General features: G+C 42.6%; 1 protein-coding gene and 1 long non-coding RNA gene across 4 annotated transcripts in view; one reads left to right on the top strand and one right to left on the bottom strand.

Moving 5' to 3' along the window:
- Positions 1 to 21,855, top strand: part of RREB1 (ras responsive element binding protein 1) — a 129,786-nt gene that overhangs the window by 6,535 nt on the left and 101,396 nt on the right. For all 3 annotated transcript variants that reach the window (XM_081206148.1, XM_081206150.1, XM_081206149.1), the window contains exon 2: positions 1,660 to 1,703. The gene's annotated coding sequence lies outside the window, so the exon portion shown is untranslated. The remainder of the gene's footprint in view (positions 1 to 1,659; positions 1,704 to 21,855) is intronic.
- On the bottom strand, positions 2,910 to 17,425 carry LOC308594053. The gene is made up of 3 exons (XR_014011270.1): positions 15,738 to 17,425; positions 3,717 to 3,927; positions 2,910 to 3,622 (listed from the first exon to the last, which is right to left on the bottom strand). It is a non-coding gene; the product is annotated as an uncharacterized lncRNA (long non-coding RNA).

Below are 21,855 nucleotides of genomic sequence, written 5' to 3'. Positions count from 1 at the left end.
TGTGTGTGTCTGCCTCTTATAGCAATCCCAGCCGTATACACGTGGTGTATGTTAAGTTTGTGTTAATGTAAAATTTTGCAGACCTTTTAAGCTTAGGGGAAAGCTACCTGAAAATTTTCAGCTAATTCGTTCCCATTTAATAAAACTGTCCCCCCTCTTATAATTAGTTTTTAATACGAAGTTTTAAAAACCGGCACACTTCCGATTATTGAACTGCTCTGAAAATCAAACAATTTACATGAGAGTTCACTCTTTCCTGTTCAATAGCCAGATAGATGACACCCATCCTTGCATCTTTACGTCATATGATGAACCTTGCTTGGACTTCTGAGTCTCTAGAGATTGCTAAAGTAAAACCTCAGGTGGGAAAGTCTCTTGTGACTTAGCAGTGGGTTTAGCAAACTTGTTTTGGCCTAAGGGCAGACAGTGTGTTTCAAAATTCCCCCTCCCCTCCTCTTCCAGGGCTTTGCAAAATGTCCCTTGTAACCTTATGGGTTTCCTGGATTTCTTCGAGATGATTTATGTACTCTAGATCCATTTCCGCATCTACACTCAGCTTTTCCGTTACTGAAGGTGTCATAATTAGAGATGCTCTTCCCTGGTTTTTTCTTTTTCTTTCTTTCTTTTTTTTTTTTTTGCTTGTAGTAAAAGCTGGTTTTTGCATCGGCTGTCTTACACTGCTAGTCAAAACTGGCTATCGTTGCTAGCTCTCTCAGGTTATACATGTTATCCCTTGCGAAAGTAGGTGGTGCGGAGAAGGTCATAGGATAAGTGTTGCTAAGCAGCTAAACAGAAGGATGCTAAAATTAACCCAAGTGCATCTATCAGGGATTCATCCTCTTTCTCCTTTCCTTTTGTAAATAAAATAAAACCACTTTTTCTCTCTTAAATTACCACGTTGGGTATCTCGAACTTAAAATCAGACTAAACTTTTGTGCTCAATGTCAGAAATATTTTCATATCACATTCTTAATATGTAAACTCCTGTATCTTACGTATTTGTAGAATTATGACCTGCGTTCCCCTAATGGATGCTTTCATAGAGTTGAGAAGTTAACAGCACATGACATCATGAGCTTAATAATCATTACTCAGAAGCAAGTCATGTTGAATTTGCTCCCTGCTAAGTGTGGCTGGTTTAGTAGGATAGAAGTCTTGGTTACAGGTAACTTTCAAAATGTGATGTGCTTCCATATAAGTCTATTTTTTTTAGGGTTGATGGTGGCAATTTATCAAGAAATGTCCTGAGAACATACTTGCTTCCAACTTGGTGTTTATAGAAACTTCTGCAGCAGAAATTCCTTTTTCTCGTACCTCCTGCCCCCCACCCCCCAGTACTGGCTGATGTAGTGAGTTGAAACACAGGTGGAATGCAATGTTTCTGCCTCAAACATCAGATAGATTTGTGTAGGAAACAAAGAAGTCTATTACAGCACAGCTGGAGTCATGGTGTGTAACTTGTATGCTGTTCTCAAAGCTTGTGTGCTTGTGTCAATTCATTTTATGTTGGGGAAAGCTATGTGACATGCTACCAGATGAATAATGTTGATTTGGTTTTTTTTTAATTCCATCACTTTTTAACTTTCTGGATACTGGTTCACATATTTTTCCACACAAAACACTTAGCTTAACTTTTTATTCTCTCTTCCCCCATTACAGATATAAAGTGCATTTCTGAAGAGCGACCTGAAGCTTAGAAAGGGGTAGGAATTAATTTACATTTTCCTTCTCTCTTCTCCCCCACCCCTCTCCCTTTTAAAATACCTTTGACCTCAAACCTGCAAAGAATTTGGATAGCAGATAAGTGGTGACAATGGCCCCTATCTTATTAATTGATAGGGAAAACCCTGTTAAGGCTAGGAATTCTGAATTTGTAAAGTGGCTCAGAAATCGTGGCCTGCCCTGGAGTCTCCAGCAGTTGTGATAAGAAGTAGGCTTATCATCCCATTTTCTGTGGCCCTTTTGTATGCAGCAAAGTCTTGTCAGAAGCCTGTGGTTGCTAGTCCTCACGGTTGTGGCAGGAACAATGAAAACTAAATTTGAAACAAATAGTGCGGACGGAAACATGTCAGGGCAGAAATATACACTGCTTTTCAAGAATCGATTCTTAGCAAATAAGAAAGTTGTACAGTGTGTGTGACTCACTAATCTGATGCCTGTTTGGTTCATGGAAATATAATGTGAAGATAAGTATATAAACCAGGTGGTGTTCTATGGCTTATGAGTGTTTCTCACATATCTCTTTCAAGCAAATTTGCCACCCTGACACCTGTACTGTTTATGTATGCTCTTGTCCACAAAGATACCTATTCTTTAAATGAAATTGTTCACTTATGAAATATGACTTGGCTCGAATAGGAGAAAAATGTGTTTTCTGCTTGTATTCATTGCATTTTTATTTTATTATTAAATTTGTATACCACCCTTCATCTGAGGATCACTGGGTGGGTTACGATATAAAAACAGAAAAATACATAGCATGGTAACAAACAAAAACAATACCTCCCAATTTAAAAGGCCAAAGATTGTTTAATAAGCCAGAAAAGAGGAATGTTTTTGCCTGGCGCTTAAATACATGTAACAAAGGTGTCAGAGGAGCCTTGCTGGGAATAGCATTCCACATGCGGGGAGCCACTGCAGAAAAGGCCTGTTCTCGTGTTGCCACCCTCTGGACCTCTTTTGAAGGATTATTAGTATCCTGCCCTATTTGCCTCACAGCAGCCAAGGGAGGTAAATTTGGCTGCAAGATGGATAGTGGTGGGTCATCCAAAGTCAACTAGCGCTATAGCTGAGCAAGTATTTCAGTGTGGATTTTCCACAACCAAATTCCAAATTGTTACTGCTCGCAAACTAGGATTGGTGTTGTGTTTTTTTTTATAGGATTCTTGCACGATCACATTCTGCCTGGTTGAAGCATTGCACTTGTTATGGGGAGCTATGTTGTGTAAATTTGCTACCTTGGGTGGTCCTGGCATCTTCTCTATGCAGGTTTAGGGAGGTTATGTGACTTCTTTCACACCTCTTTCCAGGCTGCGTTGAGTGCATGTGTGTGGGGTTGAGGGAGAAGATGGTTGTTTTTAGGACACAAAGGAACTGGGGGAATTTGAGGAGATTAGCCTCATGTGTTTCATTTTGCAACAGGTGCTAAATCTGTGCATTTCTGTGCAAAAGGTGCTAAATCCAGTTGTTGGAAATGAGCAACGGAAAGAAACGATACTGTTCTGGGTAGCAGTCGTATGAAACAAAGGATTCCCATTTCTATGTTACGGAACATTATCGCCCTGAAATATAGGCTGTTGAAAACAAGGGAGTACTTAACCTAGCCATAGATTCAGTGGAGAAATTGAGCGGTTGTACCTTTTCTAATACAAAAACAGTTTTGAAACATTCCCACCTTGCAGTCCAGTTCTGCTCCTTGTTGGCATTAGATAGGGCAATGGTTTTACAGGTAGGACATACATTATTTAAGACAGTAACAGGTGTTGGCAGAAGAAATAGCCAAACTGAAGCACCCTTGCTTCTTTCTTGGAGTGAATCTTAAGGAAAACATGGATGTGATGTTCTCTCTTAAGTGTTTACTTCTAGGCCCAATTAAAAGCTGTACCCCGTGGCAGTTGCTTTTCTGTGAAATGCAAAAGAAACGTGACTTTTTGGTGTGCTGTTTTAAAATTGCTTTTGGCTTCCTCAGTGGGATATATGGCCGAACAGCAGCTCACCTGTGAAGGGCAGGGGCCTTTTAACCAAACCTTGCAGATCTGGAATGAATATTGAGTTGCTCCCCATCGGTTCAGCAGAACAGCCTGTAGATTTTGTTGCCTGCAGCAGGATGCAAGCCATTCTAGGGCATCTTGTTCTCTGTGCTACCTCTCCAGTTTTTCATGCTAGCCAGCCTTGCAGTCAATAAAGGTAGCTCTCCCTGAATAGGTGCTGTAGACAAAAGAAGTAGGTGATGGGTGGGGACTGTTTATTCAATGTGATTCAGGTAAGTAATGCTAAGAGAATTCGAAGGCCTCTGAGACAGGGCAGCTGAATTGTTTTAAGGAGGATTCACCTGCAGATTTTCAAGGGGTCTTTACCAACAAGGCGGAGGGAAGCAATTGAAACCCCTATCCAGGCATTGTTATGTTTAAAGGGGATTATCAATTGCTTTGAAGATCTTGACCTTTTTTGTAGTTGTTGTTGTTCTCCTTTGCTTTAGACCAGTGGGTCTGCATTGTATCCTTTTCTCCTTTTCTTAGTGCAAATTCTCTAGCGCCTTCCTTCAGAAGAAAAAGCCCCTTAGGGTAGCACCTTTAAAGACTGGCAGATGTATTGCCTAACTTACCTGCAGGAGAGAGCCTGCGTTCCGTTCCGAAAGCTCACGTTCTGATTGGTTGGTGTGTGTTTTTTAGTCTTTAAGATGACACAGGACTCTTGGGGCAACAGATTAAAAAGAAATGTGTCCCTTTCTGGAATTCTGGAACCACCACATGGTCTTGTGTGGTTTCCAAAGGGAGACTTCAGTTTTCTCTCTGAAATGCAATTTTGCATCAAGCATAGCTCTTGCAAGTGCTCAGGGGGTTGGCTTTCAGTTTGGCAGATCTCTGGAGTGAAGGTTTTTCAGTGTGAGTGAACATCCATACAAATCACCTGGGAATTTCTTTACTACAGTGGTACCTCGGGCTACATACACTTCAGGTTACATTCGCTTCAGGTTACAGACTCCACTAACCCAGAAATAGTACCTCGGGTTAAGAACTTTGCTTCAGGATGAGAACAGAAATCGTGCTCCGGCGGCGCGTCAGCAGCAGGAGGCCTCATTAGCTAAAGTGGTGCTTCAGGTTAAGAACAGTTTCAGGTTAAGAACGGACCTCCAGAACAAATTAAGTACTTAACCTGAGGTACCACTGAACTTGGGTAAATACAAAGCAAAAAAAAAAAAGGGGGGGGAGGTTTCTGAGGGTCACTGGCCACACAGTCTTACCCATCATTTGCTACCTGGTCCACTTAACTGGTGATGTCAGGATTTGAACCTGAAACCTTCCTCACTTTAAGCAAATGCTCTGCCACTGAACTATGGACCCATGATTTGGCAGTCAGGAGCATCTTCTGGGTTTGCATGCCCTCTTTGCTCTCTTTAACCCCCCCCACCCCAGCTTACACCTTTTAAATTTGGGGTTCTGACTTGTGCTCATGAAATGCTAACTATAGCTATCTTGCACTGAAAGGGAGAAGAGGCAGTTCCTGAGCAAGTGGGAAGGAGAGGTATGCAAAGACATGGGTTGCTCCCAAGTTGCCAAACCATGGCATCGGCAGCGCTGGCTAGTGGGTGGTCCTTAGCAAAAAGGGTTTTGTTTTTGTCCTTTTTATTTTATTTTAAGTGGAATCTTTGCTTCCGGGGAATTAATGGGCAAGCCCGTTAATTTATTAGAGTTATAATTGCTGCTCAGTTAAGAATTGTTTATTATTTCCTGATGTTGGTGCTTCCATTTAAAGTATGTGATTAAAGGGGTGTGGAGAATTCTGCACAGACACCTTTTCTACATGCAGCTGGTTGTCATCAACAAACTCTGTATACAGTTTGGATTTTTCATGCAATTTGGATTTTGGGGGCACCTCCCGTCCTTTTAAGCAAGGCTTCGTAGAAACAGCACTTAAAGCATCCTAAAGTTCTGCAGCTGGTTGCTAGGGAATGCGCCACACCCTCCCTGTCCCCTCTGAGTCCAGATTTTATGTATGATCCAGTTTGCACTTGTCTGGCTCAGACCAGAATGTCGACTCAACTTTTCTTGGTAGTTGCACAGAGGGCTGGCTTGGATTTCTCAGAGAAAATTAGTGGGGTAACCTCATATTGCTGAAGTTCGTCACTCTGAGGCACATGCCTCTGGAATCTTAAGGACTCTGCAGGCTTCTGTGGCCTTCCTTTTTTAAAAAAAATGTGTGGCTCTGCTTTTGGGACTCACAGAAAAACTAGCACTGCAAGGCTGCTTGCTTTTTTTGACAGGAGTGCTCTTCTTAACCTGGTAGTTTTGAAAGGCTTGGTTTTTAAAGCAGTACAGCAGCATCTGATGCTTCTCTTTGAACTACAGAGGGCTTGAATCTTAATCTCAGAATTGTAGGTTCGAACCCAGTGTCAGAAACTCAAGATATATAATCTAATTTCCAAATGGCTCCTTAAACCTAGGTTATGGTCGCCGCAATGGAATGTCTAGGCGCCCTTTTTTTTTTGCAATTATTATTTTTATTAATTTCATTTTCTGTACCGCTTTGTATTTTAAAGAACAAATCTCAAAGCAGTTTGCAACACATTAAAACACCAAATAAAATGGATCCAGTGCAGGCCAGCCAGCACCACAAAAGCATTGATTCAATATATGGATCCTCACAGATTTTCAAGGCTATTTTTACATAGGATGACAGTGAAACTATCAACAAACCACAGAGCATCTCTCTGGACACAGAGATGTGATGGTGGTTTTGAGGGAAGCCCTTGTAAGCCTCCTGAAGATCCATTTGGACCTGTGATTCGGATCCATGTTTTTGTGCCGTGACAGCTCTGGATTCATAATTTTTATGCTTCATTCAATGGAAGCAGATGGGAGCTGTGATTTGGTTGGGATGTGTGAGGAACCTGTGGAAAAATTACGCAACATCCAAGATCCATTTTACTGTATTTGATATGTCTTGTTGCCTTCTTTCCTGTGGCACCACACTTTCTCTCTCTGGTTGCTACATTTTCCTCCCTGTTGCCCATGTCGGACCCCCCCCCCCCCCAATTTCCCACCTATCCTTCCTGCTCCCCTCTTACGCTTTTGGTTGCTTCGCTTTCCGTTCAGCTGCTCAGGTGCCGATCCCTGTCTTGAAAATGCACATAGAGTTGAAAGAAGGAGTGTGAGAAAGTGATGCTTTTCCCACTTCCTCTTTCACCTTTATGTGTTTTTGAGGGACTGGGGAGAAATGGTAACAACCCTCCCCACCACATAACAAAGGGATGGGGGGCTCATAGGCTTCATGGTTGCTAGGGGAAGCCACATTGCCTCCTCTGTGACTGGCAGGAGGACTTCTCCAGGATTGGAGGAGATGTCTTCTAGACCTGTTTTCTCTGATGCTCTGGATTGAACCTAGAGACCTTCTGCATGCAAAACATGTATTCTCTAACCAAGCTATAGTTCCTCAAACTTTATTAAAACATGACTTGGCCGCCATTTTGGAACACCAGCCAGTTTTCTGCTACAAAGAAGTGTCAGGTGTACTCTTGGCTATACCCATGGTACATGTGGGGTGATGCTAAAGCCTGATAGGCCTGGTCACTGCACACGACTCACATGACTTGTCTGTGCCCCAGAATCCTCTTCAGGGATTCTTTTGGAAATAAGTCTGTGTGGAAAGGGTTACTTAGGGATCAAAAACACTGAATACTGCTGGACTAGGTGGAGCTGCCTAGCAGGTAAATTTTATTGCATTGTAAGGAAGTGGTTGAAGGAAGTATTCACCCCTGATTTTAAGACACAGGTCTCTCTCTCGGGGATGGGAAACCTGTAGTTGCAGCACCTTCTGGAGGGCTGCAACTGCCATCAGCTCCAGGCAGCATGGCCAATAGCTAGGAGTAATGGGAGTTTGGAAATCCTGAAGGTTCCATGCAGTGTTCAAAATTAGCCAGGCACATTTTGTGACTGGCATGGGTCCAGTTACTTGGAGATCTCTGGATGCTAGGTTGGCAACTAGGGAAAGCAAAATCTTACCTAGAGAAGAATCTGAAATATTTCTCTTGAAGCTTAAATTTGTTTTATTCTGGATTGTTCTATTTGATGTTTTAATGTGTTGTATACTACTTTGAGATTTTTTCCTTAATATATAAAGTGGTATAGAAATAACAATAATAATAATAATTATTAATAATAACTCAATTGCAAACAAACAAACCCTGGCACCTATACATTTCAATTGTGGCAACCATAACCCAGGTTTGGCGATTAGTTTATATATCTGAATTTCTAACACTGTTTTCATGCTCACAGCCTTCTAGGCCTCATGCCTGCTTTCGGCAGTAACCCACAAAATACTCCTTGGGTTGATTTTTGCTGCTGCACAAACCTTACAGAAATGAATAAGACGCTGCAGTTGTGCTTGGTTGTCTGCTCTTTTTGGCAACAGTACTTTGCCTGACACATATTTGGCTTCAGAGAGACTTGATATTTCTAAGTGAAGGTGACCAGATGGGAAAAGGAAAGACCAAGTTCTGATGACCCTTAAGGATGGGGGAATTTTGGCTGTGCCAGTGGTTGCTCTTCTGCACAGCTCTTAAGAGAGCACCAGAGCTGTGTTGCCTTTTACATCTGGCCACCCTAGTGGAAACATGCTTTGAGCCCTGCTGGAGCCAAGGACCTAAATATGGGTAAACGGATCCAGCAGAGCTCGGGCTGTGCTCTATTCCGCAATTGCATGTGGAATTCTGCTGTGTCAGTATGTGAAGTGTGGCTGTGGCCTTTTACTGAGATTGCGCTCTGTGTTTGTGCATGTCATGTGCTATGACTACCCCTTAGTTCTCTTACTCATATTGGTATTCTAGGAAGTGTCTCTAAAAACAACAACAGAAGCTGGCTGCTTGCTGTGGCCTTTGTGCATAGCTCTCTATGTGCTCTATTTGCTAGCTAACACATCTACGGCAGGCATAGGCAAACTCGGCCCTCCAGATGTTTTGGGACTACAACTCCCATCATCCCTAGCTAACAGGACCAGTGGTCAGGGATGATGGGAACTGTAGTCTCAAAAACATCTGGAGGGCCGAGTTTCCTATGCCTCATCTATGGCATGCACAGAAGTTAAAAGCAGTGTTAAAAACTCAGATGTGTAATATAATCGCCAAATGGTACCTTGAACCTGGGCTGCGGTCACCACCTTGGAATGTCTTGGTGCTGTTCCCCCCCCGATGGAATTTATTATTACAATTATTATTATTAATTCCATTTCTATACTGCTATATATTTTAAATAACAAATTTCAAAGCAGTTTACAGCACATTAAAACGTCAAATAAACCAACCCAGAATAACACCAATTTAAGCTTCAAGGAAATTACTTCTGGAAGTGACATTTTGCCAACCTGGCATCCAGAGATTTCCACATGGTCGCAACTGGACCTGCGCCAGTCGCAAAATGCGCCTGGCTAATTTTGAACACTGGTTACAAGAGGCATGAAATAAAGATGGTGAAAATGCTTAGCTCGCAGCACGTGGCTAATGGAATACTTTTGCAATGCCATTTTTCGTGGTTTCCAAGACAGTAGGCATTACCTTAAATCAGGGTTTGGGGGGGCCTGTGGTACTCCCGATATTGATTTGACTAGAGGTTCTATCATCCCTGGCTGTTGGTTCTGCTGGCTGGAGCGGATGGTCTCTTGAGAGTCCCATCAGCATCCGTAGGGCTGCAAATTCTCTTATCCTGCTGCTTCAGTGTCTGGAAAGTATTATACTTGGGTAAATGATGCTCAGCACTGAGAACAGTTTGGGTTTTTATGAGTATTGCTACTTGCCAGGGCAAAATGAATTTTTAAGGAGAGAGAGAAATCTCACTCTTGTACGTACGCTGGAAAGTCTTTCTCTCCAGAAATTTAAGGAGTGTAGTCCATTCTAGAAGCCTTTCCCATTCGGCTAGAGCCACTCTGGTTGCCCAGTGACAGTAGAAATTCACTCTTCACCTGCTGAGTAGTGCAGTCCATCTTTTCTGCGATTGAACTATAGCTTTGAGAGCAGATGCTGGGGCTGAGGACTCGCACAGATTAAGCCCAGGGAAGTGTAGTCAATGGATTCATATAATTTGGTATCTTAGCTTTTTGGGGTTACCTGAAATACAGGAACGCTTATAATATTTTGTATTTTAGAATGTTCAAAGTGACTGCTACCTTACTGTAATCTTTACAAAACACCTGAAATGGTAGACCCATATTGCGGTTCCCGTCTTGTTTATAGAGTGGGTTTTCCACTAAGGCAAGGTTTCCCAAACTTGGGTCTCCAGCTGTTTTGGAACTACAACACCCATCATCCCTAGCTAGCAGGACTAGTGGTCAGGGATGATGGGAATTGTAGTCCCAAAACAGCTGGAGACCGAAGTTTGGGAAACCCTGCTCTAAGGCTATCTAGCACATTTATTGCCAAGGCAGGGGACTTCCCCAAGTGGTCATTCGGTCTTTTAGCCTCTGTGATGCCACAAGCATGCTGACAAAATGAGATTTGCAACAATAACATGGAGTTCCTAGAAACACTCCTCTAGCTCATCTATCTTTTCTAACTCCTGTGTTTTTAGGACTCCTTACTGTCGGGCTTGCCTTAATGGCTGTGCTGAGTTTTTTCTCTTCTTTGCTGACTCCCAGCAGCACACATGCCGTTTCCTGTTCTGTGCCCCTTCACAAACAGCTCTGTGCGCTGTTGCAACTGCTCCCCAGCCCATAAACTGTACTGACATGTGTGCGTGTGGCTTTGCTTATTGGTATTGATGAAAAGACAATTGAGTCTTCCAGTTGGGTGGAGCTCGTACAAGAAAAGAGAGCGGGAGCAGGACACCAATATATGTGAAAGAATATGAACTCTTTCCCCCACCCTGGGGAAGATCCTTTATTTACCTGTGTGTATGCCTTTGCTTTCCCTCTTTTGGCATCCTTGCAATTTAGTAAGCAGCCCGCCTCTAATGGTTGCAGAGCCAGGCGCTCTGAAGACAGTGGGCAGGTGCATGAAATGTTAAGCAACCAGTTGCGTCGAGGAGTGTGATTCGTTACTCGACACCCTGTGGCTGAAGCAGCTTTTTTGCACGTACCATTGCTAAACTTCATTCGTGGGTGAATTCATGTTTCCTGCTCACTTTGTTTTTTAAAGAAAAGGCCAACAAATACTTTGGAAGGTAGTGGATTCATACAGAGTTTTTTCCCCTATACACCGCAACAAAATGTCTATAGGAGAATACAAACTCTGAGCAGTTCCCAGGAAACCGAAGTCCATAGTCATCTCGACATCACCTCTTTTTTTTCATTTTTTTTTTTTGCTGTGTAAGCACACATTTAATCACTTTTTTGCATTTAATTGTGCACAGAGAATCTGTTGCTTATTCACTCTCAGCAGGCTGCGTTGCAGGCTACTGTGATTCACATGGTTTTTTGTGTGAATCCTGAACCTGGGAGAAAATACTGAATAGAGATGTGAACTATGATTTTCGGGAGGAGAGCTGCAGCATTCCCATTCATTTCTTCCGGGTGTGTTAGCACAACTGAGCCCTGTTGTGACTCGCTGGCCTGTAGTGGTGTGGCAGATGTGAGGCCAAAGCCACTTATATCGTAGAGGGCAAGAGGGTTGATGTGCATGTAAACAAGCAACCGGGCCTCATTATATCTACTGCCACCAGTGGTATGTGGCCTGGCTTTTCCAGTGTACAGTGGTACCTTGAGTTCAGTACTTAATTCGTTCCGGAGGTCCGTTCTTAACCTGAAACTGTTCTTAACCTGAAGACCACTTTAGCTAATGGGGCCTCCCGCTGCTGCCGCGCAATTTCTGTTCTCATCCTGAAGCAAAGTTCTTAACCTGAGGTACTACTTCTGGGTTAGTGGATTCTGTAACCTGAAGGGTATGTAACCTGAAGCATATGTAACCTGAGGTACCACTATAGTTGTGTACTGACTAAGGCTGTCTTTGTTGCAACAGGCCAAGTTTGGCTACTGCCCTGTAGTTGATGGTTGAGAAAAGCACTACTGCAACCCCATATTGGCTGTGTAAACACTCCTGTGCCTTTTGATGTAGAAACATACTGTCCTGAGTATACATGTGATCTTTTACCCCATAGTACTTCGTTGTGTGTCCAAAGCCGTGATGGTTTATGCTTCCATGTTTCTAGCAACTTAAATAATATATAGAACTGTTAAAAGTTTTTTGTATGCTGCTTTGATATTTAAAAAGCCCTCAGTTGGACACTGATGCTCAGAAATATGCCTGAGTGTACGTATGTCCTGTTTCATTCGCTTGAAGCAGGAATAGTAACAATTGGGTCTTGGAAGATACAATATTGAGATTGGTTGATCAAGCTGCCCTTGTTTAATGTTAATTGAACACCCAACTACTTTGAGACACAGTATGTCATCACCATAATACTGTATGTGGCGTAATTACTAAAATCTGAAGTGGGTTTGTTTCCTGTGCATGTTCTGTGTACACAGTGGGGTTTTTTGTTTTCAGATTCTTTTATTTGATGGTGCCTTCCTAGAATTCCCAGTCTACTCTTTTAAAGTTCTCAGGAGTTCAATTAACACACACACTTTATCTGTGTATGTATATATATTACATGCCATGTTAATGGCTGCTCTGCTTCTTTGAGTTCCCTGTCCCATTGACAACCTTCCATAATCATGGAAGGAGACCCCATTAGGACAGCAGGCTCCCTGCCATAGACAGTTGCCCTCTAGTTCATTGGAGGGAGCAGAGTAGACCAGCACGTTCGCCCCCTCATCCCCTGAGGAAAAAGAACACCTGAATAGGTTTTATGTTGTGCATTGTTTGCACTGGGAGAAGACCAGCTTGTGGCGCTTGTGACAAGACTTTTGTACATGGTGTCTTGTCAATAAAATTACATTGGACCTGGCATGCGGCATAGCAAGATGGCCATGCCCGCTTGCCTTGCACAGGATGCTATTTTGGTAATAAGCTGTCCAGTGTGCTGTTGCTGATAGGTGTATTTTTAGAAGTGGGGTGCCAGGTTATTAAATCCTGTGGCTGAAATAATTCTCAAGAGTGCAGATGCTTCTTGCTCCTTAGCAATTTTGTGTGTGTGGTTGAGACTCCTCTTTACGCAATGTGCATGACTCTGAACATACCTCTACAGAAAATTAAGATTTTGCTATAGTGTTTATGCAAAATAACTTCAATCCTCGGAATACTAAACTGAGACCAAATCAACTTGAGTTTTTAGACCTATGGGATTTTTGCAGTGATGTTGTATATGTCTGTGAAAGGACAATGCCCAATGAATTGAGCTGAATTAACATTGCAGCCCTTTGCAGTCTCCTGGAGGGTAATTCTGTTGATGTGACTTGGTCTTCTTCCCAAGTATGTGGGTACTTGCTGCAACCTTAGATGGTTTGTCATCTGTTCTGGCTGCCAGTGTATGCAATGCTTTATAGGGCTCGTGGCATCTTTCTTTGAAACAGCTACGTCTTTCCTAAAATAATCTTTCAAATGTGATCATTGAATATGTATCGAAAGTGAACCTTTCTGAAAACAGAAAATGTTTGCTATCTCTAGTGCTCTTGAAGAGAGCAGGAATGGATTTTTCATTGCATGATCTACATAATAATTGGTGACTTTTAGACAGGTATCTTAATTCAGTTTTCCAGGTTTTTGGACGATCGTGCAATCCAATAAACTTACCTTGGAGTAAGTATCCTTAAACTCAGTGGGGCTTACTTTTGAGTAGACCTACAGGGGAGTGCGCTGTATGGGTTGATCTCACACAAACATATTTAATGTATTTTGTGTTTTTGATGACCTGCATCTACTGATAAAAGTTTGGGAAATGGCTTTTGCTTTGTGTAGATTAGCTAGCCGTTTAATCAGCTCTTTGGTCTGCTCAAATCGCTATGTAAAAATGGACTAGGAAATTGTCTGTTTCGCTTCCTTGGTTTCATAGCCAAGTGGCATTAGTACCCCAGGGAGTTAACTGATGCTTATCCCATTAAGATAGAATGGTGCAGTATTTATTTTGGGTCATAGAGTAGTGGTCATTTCAGTGAGACTCTGGCTCTATAATTGTAGGTGGATTATGGTAATTGCCACTAGGTAAGTTCCTCTACTGTAGGAGTTGTTCCCCCAAAGCAATAGTGTGGAGTTAAAATTGGTGTAGGGTACATACTCTGGATCACAGTGCTTCTGGGTTGTTAGTGTTAGAAGGGTGACATTTACTTACCTCCCCAATGACGATGCACATGGTATTTCAATAACTAGCTGGAGAATCCCACATGTGCTGTGTAAATTGTGCTGTGATTCTTTGCAAAATGACATTGCGGTCATTTGCTGCTATTCCCAGGGGAACTTGAGATTCCTTCATATTTATTAGTTGCTTTACTTGTGGAAATGACTCAAAGCGACTTACAGACGCAACAGAAATTCTAAAACCAATTACAATAAGCGCAGTCTAATAATAATAATAATAATAATAATAATAATAATAATAATAATAATAATATAATAAATTTATTTATAATAAATCTGGCTGGGTTTCCCCAGCCACTCTGGGCGGCTTGCAACAAAATATTAAAATATAGTGGTCTGTTAAACATTAAAAGCTTCCCTAAACAGGGCTGCCTTCAGATGTCTTCTAAACGTCTGGTAGTTATTTTTCTCTTTGACATCTGGTGGGAGGGTGTTCCACAGGGCAGGTGCCACTACCAAGAAGGCACTCTGCCTCGTTCCCTGTAACTTGGCTTCTTGCAGTGAAGGAACTGCTAGAACGCCCTCGGCGCTGGACCTGAGTGTCTGGGCAGAACGATAAAGATCTACCCCCTTTTACATTTACACAAAAGACAGGTCGGTCTTTCATCTATCTATCTATCTGTCTGTCTGTCTGTCTGTCTGTCTGTCTATCTATCATCTATGGCATACGGTGGCTCAGGAGATTTCCCAATCCTTTGCTTTGGTTTCCTGCATGACACTCCTGGCCACTGAAGGCAGGAAGTGGATGAATAGCGTCTATTCTCTAGTTGTTGGGAAGTTGCTTTCTGTTCTTAATACATCAAGGGTGTCCTTATCTAGGGTGAACAGGTTACAATTATATATATGTACATATGATTGTAATCAAAAGGTATTATAGGAGGTTGGAATGAGATTCTTAATCTCAGGGTCATGGGTTTGAGGCAATCTTGGGCAAGAGATTCCTGCACTGCAGGGGGTTGGACTAGATGGCACTTGTGTTTCCTTCCAACTCTGCAATTCTGTGATACCAACTTGCCACCCTGATGGCTCCTACTTCTTCTGCTCTGCATTCCATCTCATCTGTTTCCCTCTTCATGCTGGCCCTTTGGCTGAGGCAGTCAGCTCTGTCTCCATGTTCCTTTTTGGAAACTGGGGAGGTGAGTACAGACACCAATTCTCCCCCCACCCCACCCCTAGATCTGCTCCAGGGTGAAATGTAGGGTGGAGCCCCGGAGTGTTTCCCCCTGCATCTGGGAAGGTAAGCCTGGCACTCTCATGCGGGAGGCAGATGTTTGAGCATTCTGCGATGTTGGCAGGTTGGCGAGTTGTTGACATTCAGGTACCAACCAGCACTTAGATTAAACCAAACTGTGAGTTCATTCAAGCAAGGCTGTTGTGAACACTACTGATGGGATTCTGTTCGGCAGTACTGGTCTTTTAGAAAAAACACATTTTTAGGGGCTAGATATATTTTACAACAATATTGTTATAAGGTTAGATTCCCTATTTGGGGACTTCCCTGGCTTTTTTCTGGCCCATGTAGGACCAGTCTGGATAGCTGGCCTTGGTGAAAATTTGACGTTTTCTCCCCACAGTTTTTGATCTGGGCTTCCACTGAACTGAGGCTGCATTTTAAGTTGTCTTTTAATCCTGTTTTTAAGTTTTAAGTATTTTAAGTATTTAAATCAATTGTTTTTATACCTGATGTTAGCCACCCTGAGCCTGGTCTTGGCCGGGGAAGGCGGGGTATAAATTAAATGTATTATAAATAAAATTTATTATTATTATAATTATTATTTGTAGTCGGTATGCTCACTATAGATGCTGTGGAATGTGTGGATGGGAGAGTGTGTGTGTGACCGTTCACCCTGGAAGTGTTTTTTCTTGTGGCAATGATGGAGAATCTCTGGTCTGACAGGGGCCTTAATTAGGCCTTCAAGCCCCTTTTCTCCAAATTGTGCTCACCTGCCCAACACCTGATGTCACAGGTAACATTAGAATGATGTCAGGTGATTGACAGGTCAATCAAAAAGACAGGTTTGGGAGATGGTATTCATTTTTATATTTCCACCTGTCAAGAGTTGACCTGCAAGGAATAGGGAAGGAAAGATTTGGCCTGCCAGCGGGATCCAGTTCCCTACTTACAGCTTCAGTTCATCTTGAATTAAAAATGGCGTCTCATTTCACATTTAAAAAATGGACTCTTAAGCCTGCCTTGAAATCTGGAATCGCCACAGGCGCCATCCTGAAGCAGCTTAGGGAGCAGTGAAACAGGAAGATGGTGAAGGCCGGCATTGTGAAATAAAATTCCTCGAAATGCGGGGGTGTTTGAAACTGTTTCCACCATGTTTGGCAGGTCTCTCTTGCCTTCACCCTAATAGGACATACACTGTGTGGCAATCTCTCATTGTCCGAGGAGTGCCCCAAACATTTTTTTTGCTGCTGGCCTCTTTACCAGAAATAAGAGCAGATTTCTAAGACCCTGTTAAGCTTGTATCCTTTGTATTAGCCACACGCAAAGATACTGCACCCATTTAATAAAATGAACACCTTATAGCATCCTTTGGAGTTGATTGGTTTTGTTTTGCTTAGGAGAGAAGTGACACAAGCAACGCTAGAACTGTCCTTTTCTTGTTTTCCAGTGCTTGTTGTTGCTGATGCCACTTCAGCCTGTGTTATGTTTTGATTCTTCCTGCTTGTAGATCATCATACAAACAAGCAAGTGAAGGAATTTGAATCATGGAAGCACGGTGCCATCGTGCCACAATGTCACATGCTATAAACAAGAGGCATAAGAGTTCTCTTGGCATTCACAGGCGTTGAGTCATATGACCCAGCACTGTCGAGGGGAAGTAGACCTCTGGACAAGTAAACCCTATTAAAAAATGTGTGAATAAGTCTGGCTTAGTATTATTGGCAGAGGATTTGTATTGAGCCCCTTTGAGGTGGGAAACTTATGGGGCGGCGATCCTTGTTCTGTTCTGAAGTTTAAAAGTCAGTTTGAAAACGAGCGCAGAAGAATGCACGCTCTTTCTGTATTTCACTTCGTGCTCATTGGCAATAGGATGTAAATTGATCTTATGTGTGATGAGACTTGGTCAACCTACTTCTGTTGTATGGTTCCTGTTACTGAGATAGCCTTCCTCCTTTGCCAGTCAAGTTCATAGATCTTCAGTGTTCTCTAACTGGTGATGGAGTTTGTTGGCAGAGGTGAGAATGTCCCTGAGCTCCTCATGTCCTGGTACCAGGATCTGCCCCTAAATATTGCAAAGGAGATGGGAGGCATCATCTCACTGCTATGTTGTTCCCAGTTGCCTCCAGGTAGTAATCCTCCGAGCATCTGTCTTCAATGAACAGATGTTGGATGAGTCATGTCAAAGTAAGCTCTTATGAATCATTCTTCTCCCTGTCCATCACAGCTTTTCAGTAGACATTTTATGGGAGATGAGTGGGTAGTGATCCTTGCATCTAACCAGGCCTATGTGCAGGTACCAGTATAAGGAGAGTCTTAGAATCATAGAATCCTAGAGTTGGAAGAGACCACAAGGGCCATCGAGTCCAACCCCCTGCCAAGTTGAGAGCCTGAGGGCCCTGCTTCTGCCTCTCTCCACCTGGCTCAGGGCGGGGCCTGACAGGCTTCAAAAGGACTGCTGCTGCCCAGCAAGAGAGTACTGCTTCTTTTTTAAATTGCTTTTAAATTGTTCTTTAACTGGGCTGATTGACATCCTATGCCCTTTTGAAGTGTGTTGGGGGGGCGTTTGTCGGGTTGTTTTTGTTTTGATTATGTATTTTGTGGTTTTGTGTTCTGATTTTGTGCTGTGAGACATGCAGGTATAGAGGCGGTACAGTCGTACCTTGGTTTATGAACTTAATCCGTTCTGGAAGTCCGTTCTTAAACTGAAACCATTCTTAAACCAAGGCACGCTTTCCCTAATGAGGCCTCCTGCCGCCGGTGCCCTTTCACCGTTGAGATTCCGTTCTTAGACTGAGGTATAGTTCTCAAACTGGGACACTATTCCTGATATTACTGTGGAGTTCATAAACCGAATTGTTCTTAAGCAGGACTGTTCTTAAACCGAGGTACCACTGTATATAAATTCAATTAATAATAATAATAATAAATAACATAAGTAGCAGGTTTAGGATCACTTTCCATATAGTGTGAAAATGGAATTATTATTTAATTCTAGCATGGAGATGAACCTTCGCTTGGAAAAAAACACTTTTAAGAACACTAGGAATCTGATACGTATTGCAACGTATTGTTGTGAGATGCTGGGCCTCAAGTCTAGGTGGAAATGCTTGCATTGGCTTGCTATGGAAGCCGCCTTCTTCCCTGATCCAGTGTCAGTTGCCTGTGTTCTTCAGTGCTTAGCGAAAGTCCTGATGCCCTTGCATAGGAAATCATTGGTCTTTATTGCTTCTTCATATGTTTCAGGGTTGACTCCCTGCATTGGAAAGAGGTCGTGGAGCTGAACACTGGAACATAACTGTTAAGATGAGAGGCAGAATGGACTTCCCATATCTGCTCATATGGCTACCATGTGGATAGCACTGTGACCTTGGTGTCGGGACGGAGAGTTGTTTTTGTGTCTCTGTCATGGGAAATGGTTATCACTTGTTTGGTGTCATGTATTGAAATCATAGAATTGTAGAGTCGGAAGGGATCATGAGGGTCGCCTAGTCTTAACCCACTGCAATGCAGGAGAATCTTTTGCCCAACATGGGGCCTTGAACCCACGAACCTGAGATTAAGAGTCTCACGCTCTACTACCGATGGAGCCATATGTGGAGATGCAGCATTGTACAATAGTCAGGGAATTGGAGTTATGAGTTCAAATTCCTTGTCATCCATATGGATGACTTGGGGAAGTTTGACATCTTAGCACCAGGTTCCATGTCTGTAGAATGGAGGTAATAGCTGTAAGATCATTAGCAGGAGCTATAAAGCACTGTGGGTTGTTGTTTTCTTAAAGTTGTATATGAATTGCAAATAATTCATAATAAAAGTTTAAACATTAATCTATTAGATGAATTTCTAGTGTTTACAACTGCATTGGACAAAACCGGAAAATAAAATGGGGAAATAATTTTTTGTTAGTAGCAGCAAAACATTACTTGTTAAAACATCCTGTAAGCCAGCTCTGAGCATTTTGAGTGCAACTTTGGCTTGTGGGGGTACAACAAACAATGAACCTTGTTTATATGATTGTTGTAATTAATACAGCTGTAATTAGACACTGGGGGCAAAGTTTGGGTTTTCCAGCAGTCATTTATATTTAATTATTGAAGTCAATCAATTTTGTTTAGTGGGTTCTGATTAATATATTTCTGTGAGTAAGATTGTTTTGGTGATTGCCGTTGCATGGATTTTATAATAATTTGATCTACTGAGAGATACAATTTTTAAAACCAATGAATCTTTATAATAGCACATTGATGGGTATAACAAGTGTTCCTAGTCCTAATGAATTTGTGAGAATTCACCACAAATCAATTGCATTGCATCTAGATAATCCATGCTGGCTTCAGCTGTGTGTGTGTGTGTGTGTGTGTGTGTGTGTGTGTGTGTAGGTGTGTGTGTGTTTAGCAGCCCTGTTAAACAGGCTATTGTAGGTTTTCTATAGAGTGGAGAAGGTTCGGAGCTTTTTAAAATTAGGTGTGCAGTACTCTGGCTCACGCTAGATAACTCAACGTTCTTTTATAGCTCACTTAATTTAAAATGAGTTGGTTGTTAAAAAACAACAGCCCAACAAAACCTGTTTTAAACATGATATGAGGAGGAGGGATAGCTCAGTTGGCAGAGCATGAGACTTTTAATCTCTAGGTTGTGGTTTCGAGTCCCACGTTGGGTGAAAGATTCCTGCAATTGCAAGAGGTTGGACTAGATGACCCCCGTGGTCCCTTCAAACTCTACAAATTTGTGAATCTGTATATGGATACATAAGATAGAGCCAAATTTGTGAACTGGAGTAGCTTGAGCTTGGTGACAAAGAAAGCCCCCTCAATTTAAACCTCTCATCTTAGATGACTTTGAGCAGTCCTTTGTTTCATCCTTGATCGTCTATCAGCAATCCGGGCCTGCTACTGGCCTACTTTGCAGATTTGTCGTGTTGGTTACCAAGACTCCTGTAGAGCTGTTGCTGTATAAAAAAGTGACAGCCTTAAAAATAAATAAATTCTGGAGCAGTTTCAGTGTCAATAAGTGCTTTCCACTTGTATCATGTGCTTTTACTATGTCATACTCTGGTCAGCTGCTTATGTTGGAAGAAGATTGAGCATTGGATCAAAGTGAACTTTGTAAAAATCAGTGGAATATGTTATAGTAGTGGCTTTTAATAATGATGCATTTGCTACCTATTTATTAGATTTACATCCCTCCCCCCATTCATCATAAGGTTCCAGGACAGTTAACAGAATAAAATACAGGAATAAAAACAAGTAAATAATAAAACAAAACAGCAAAACAATAACGCCCCCGTTTCTCACAGACACATTTAAAAGACTGTAGGGTTTTAATCAGCCAAAGGCCTGGTTGAAGAGGAATGTTTTCTCCTGGTGCCTAAAACGCAGTCATACCTCCGCTTACGTATCCCTCTGGTTATGTAAACGGCAAACCTGGAAGTATATTTCCTGGTTTTTGCCATGCGCGCATGCGCAGAAGCGGTAGACTGCTGTGCGCACTCGCAGAAGCGGTCTCTACGGTTGTGAAAACCTCTGGGTCCTGGCCGGACCTCTGGAAAGGATCTCATCTGCAACCGGAGGTACCACTGTACAGTGGATGCTCAGGTTGCGAACGAGATCCTTGTGGGATGCATGTTCGCAACCCGCGTCTGCGCACGCACTGGTTGCGATTCAGCACTTATGCGCGAAGTGTGATTTAGCGCTTCTGCGCATGCGCGACCGCCAAAACCCGGAAGTAACCCGTTCCGGTACTTCTGGGTTTCGGTGGTCCGTAACCCGAAAAAACGCAACCTGAAACGTCTGTAACCTGAGGTATGACTGTATATATAATGAAGGCGCCAGGCAAACCTCTCTGAGCAGAGCATTCTGCAAACGGAGCCACTACAGAGAAGGCCTCTTCTTGTGTTGCCACCCTCTGGACCTCACGTGGAGGAGGCACACGACGAATCACCTCAGATGATGAACGCAGTGTCTGGGGCAGTTTATATGGGGAGGCGGTCTTTCAGGTTTTCATATTTGTCACGGGGAACAGAGGTCAGCCGCATCTCATTTTAGCCCTGCCGACTGTCCTGTGGGAGAGCGCCTGGCCTGCTTGTGTCTTTTTTCCACTGCAGCAATCTGTTCAAAAATTGGTACCCAAATGGAGAGGGATGTGATCATCTGCTCTGCGACACGCGCAGCTACAGGAGCTGGTTGAAAAGTTTGATAACTCGACTTACACCAGCTGGAATGAGTTGGCAGAAATATACATAAATGAGGTGCACTATACTGATAGATCTTTGCTTTTAGTCAACAGTGTGCCACTCCACTTTAAAAATAAATGGTTTGCTGGCAAACGCAGCTACTGTAAGTTCTGCTTCACTTTGTGGAACATAAAATGACTGTGGAAGGGGGAAGAGGAACTGGAGCATGACTGTGTGACAGGAGTATAGTGTACTTCAGTTTGTTTTCCAGCCTCAGGATGGTAAGTTTGCCTACTTCCCCCCTTGTAAGACTCCTGTGTCTTTAACCACATAATCAAAATTGGAAATCATCTTGGCATTGATCTGCAACAAGGATGGAAGAAGTGTTGGTTACCTTCTGGGTTTCTGCACGTTTAAATAATACAAGCTGGGCTTCAGTTCCAAGCACGCTTCCATCCTGATATTGTGGATCTTGACCCTTGTGTCCTCTTACAGAATTGCAGTCTGATTTGTAAGCTCATTAAATTGGAATTGGTGTGTTCGGAACTGGTGCTTTGGGTTTTTTTG

This window comes from Podarcis bocagei (assembly GCF_964188305.1).
Source record: "Podarcis bocagei genome assembly, chromosome: 8".
NCBI classification, from domain to species: Eukaryota; Metazoa; Chordata; class Lepidosauria; order Squamata; family Lacertidae; genus Podarcis; species Podarcis bocagei.
This window is presented reverse-complemented; position numbering and strand designations above follow the sequence as displayed.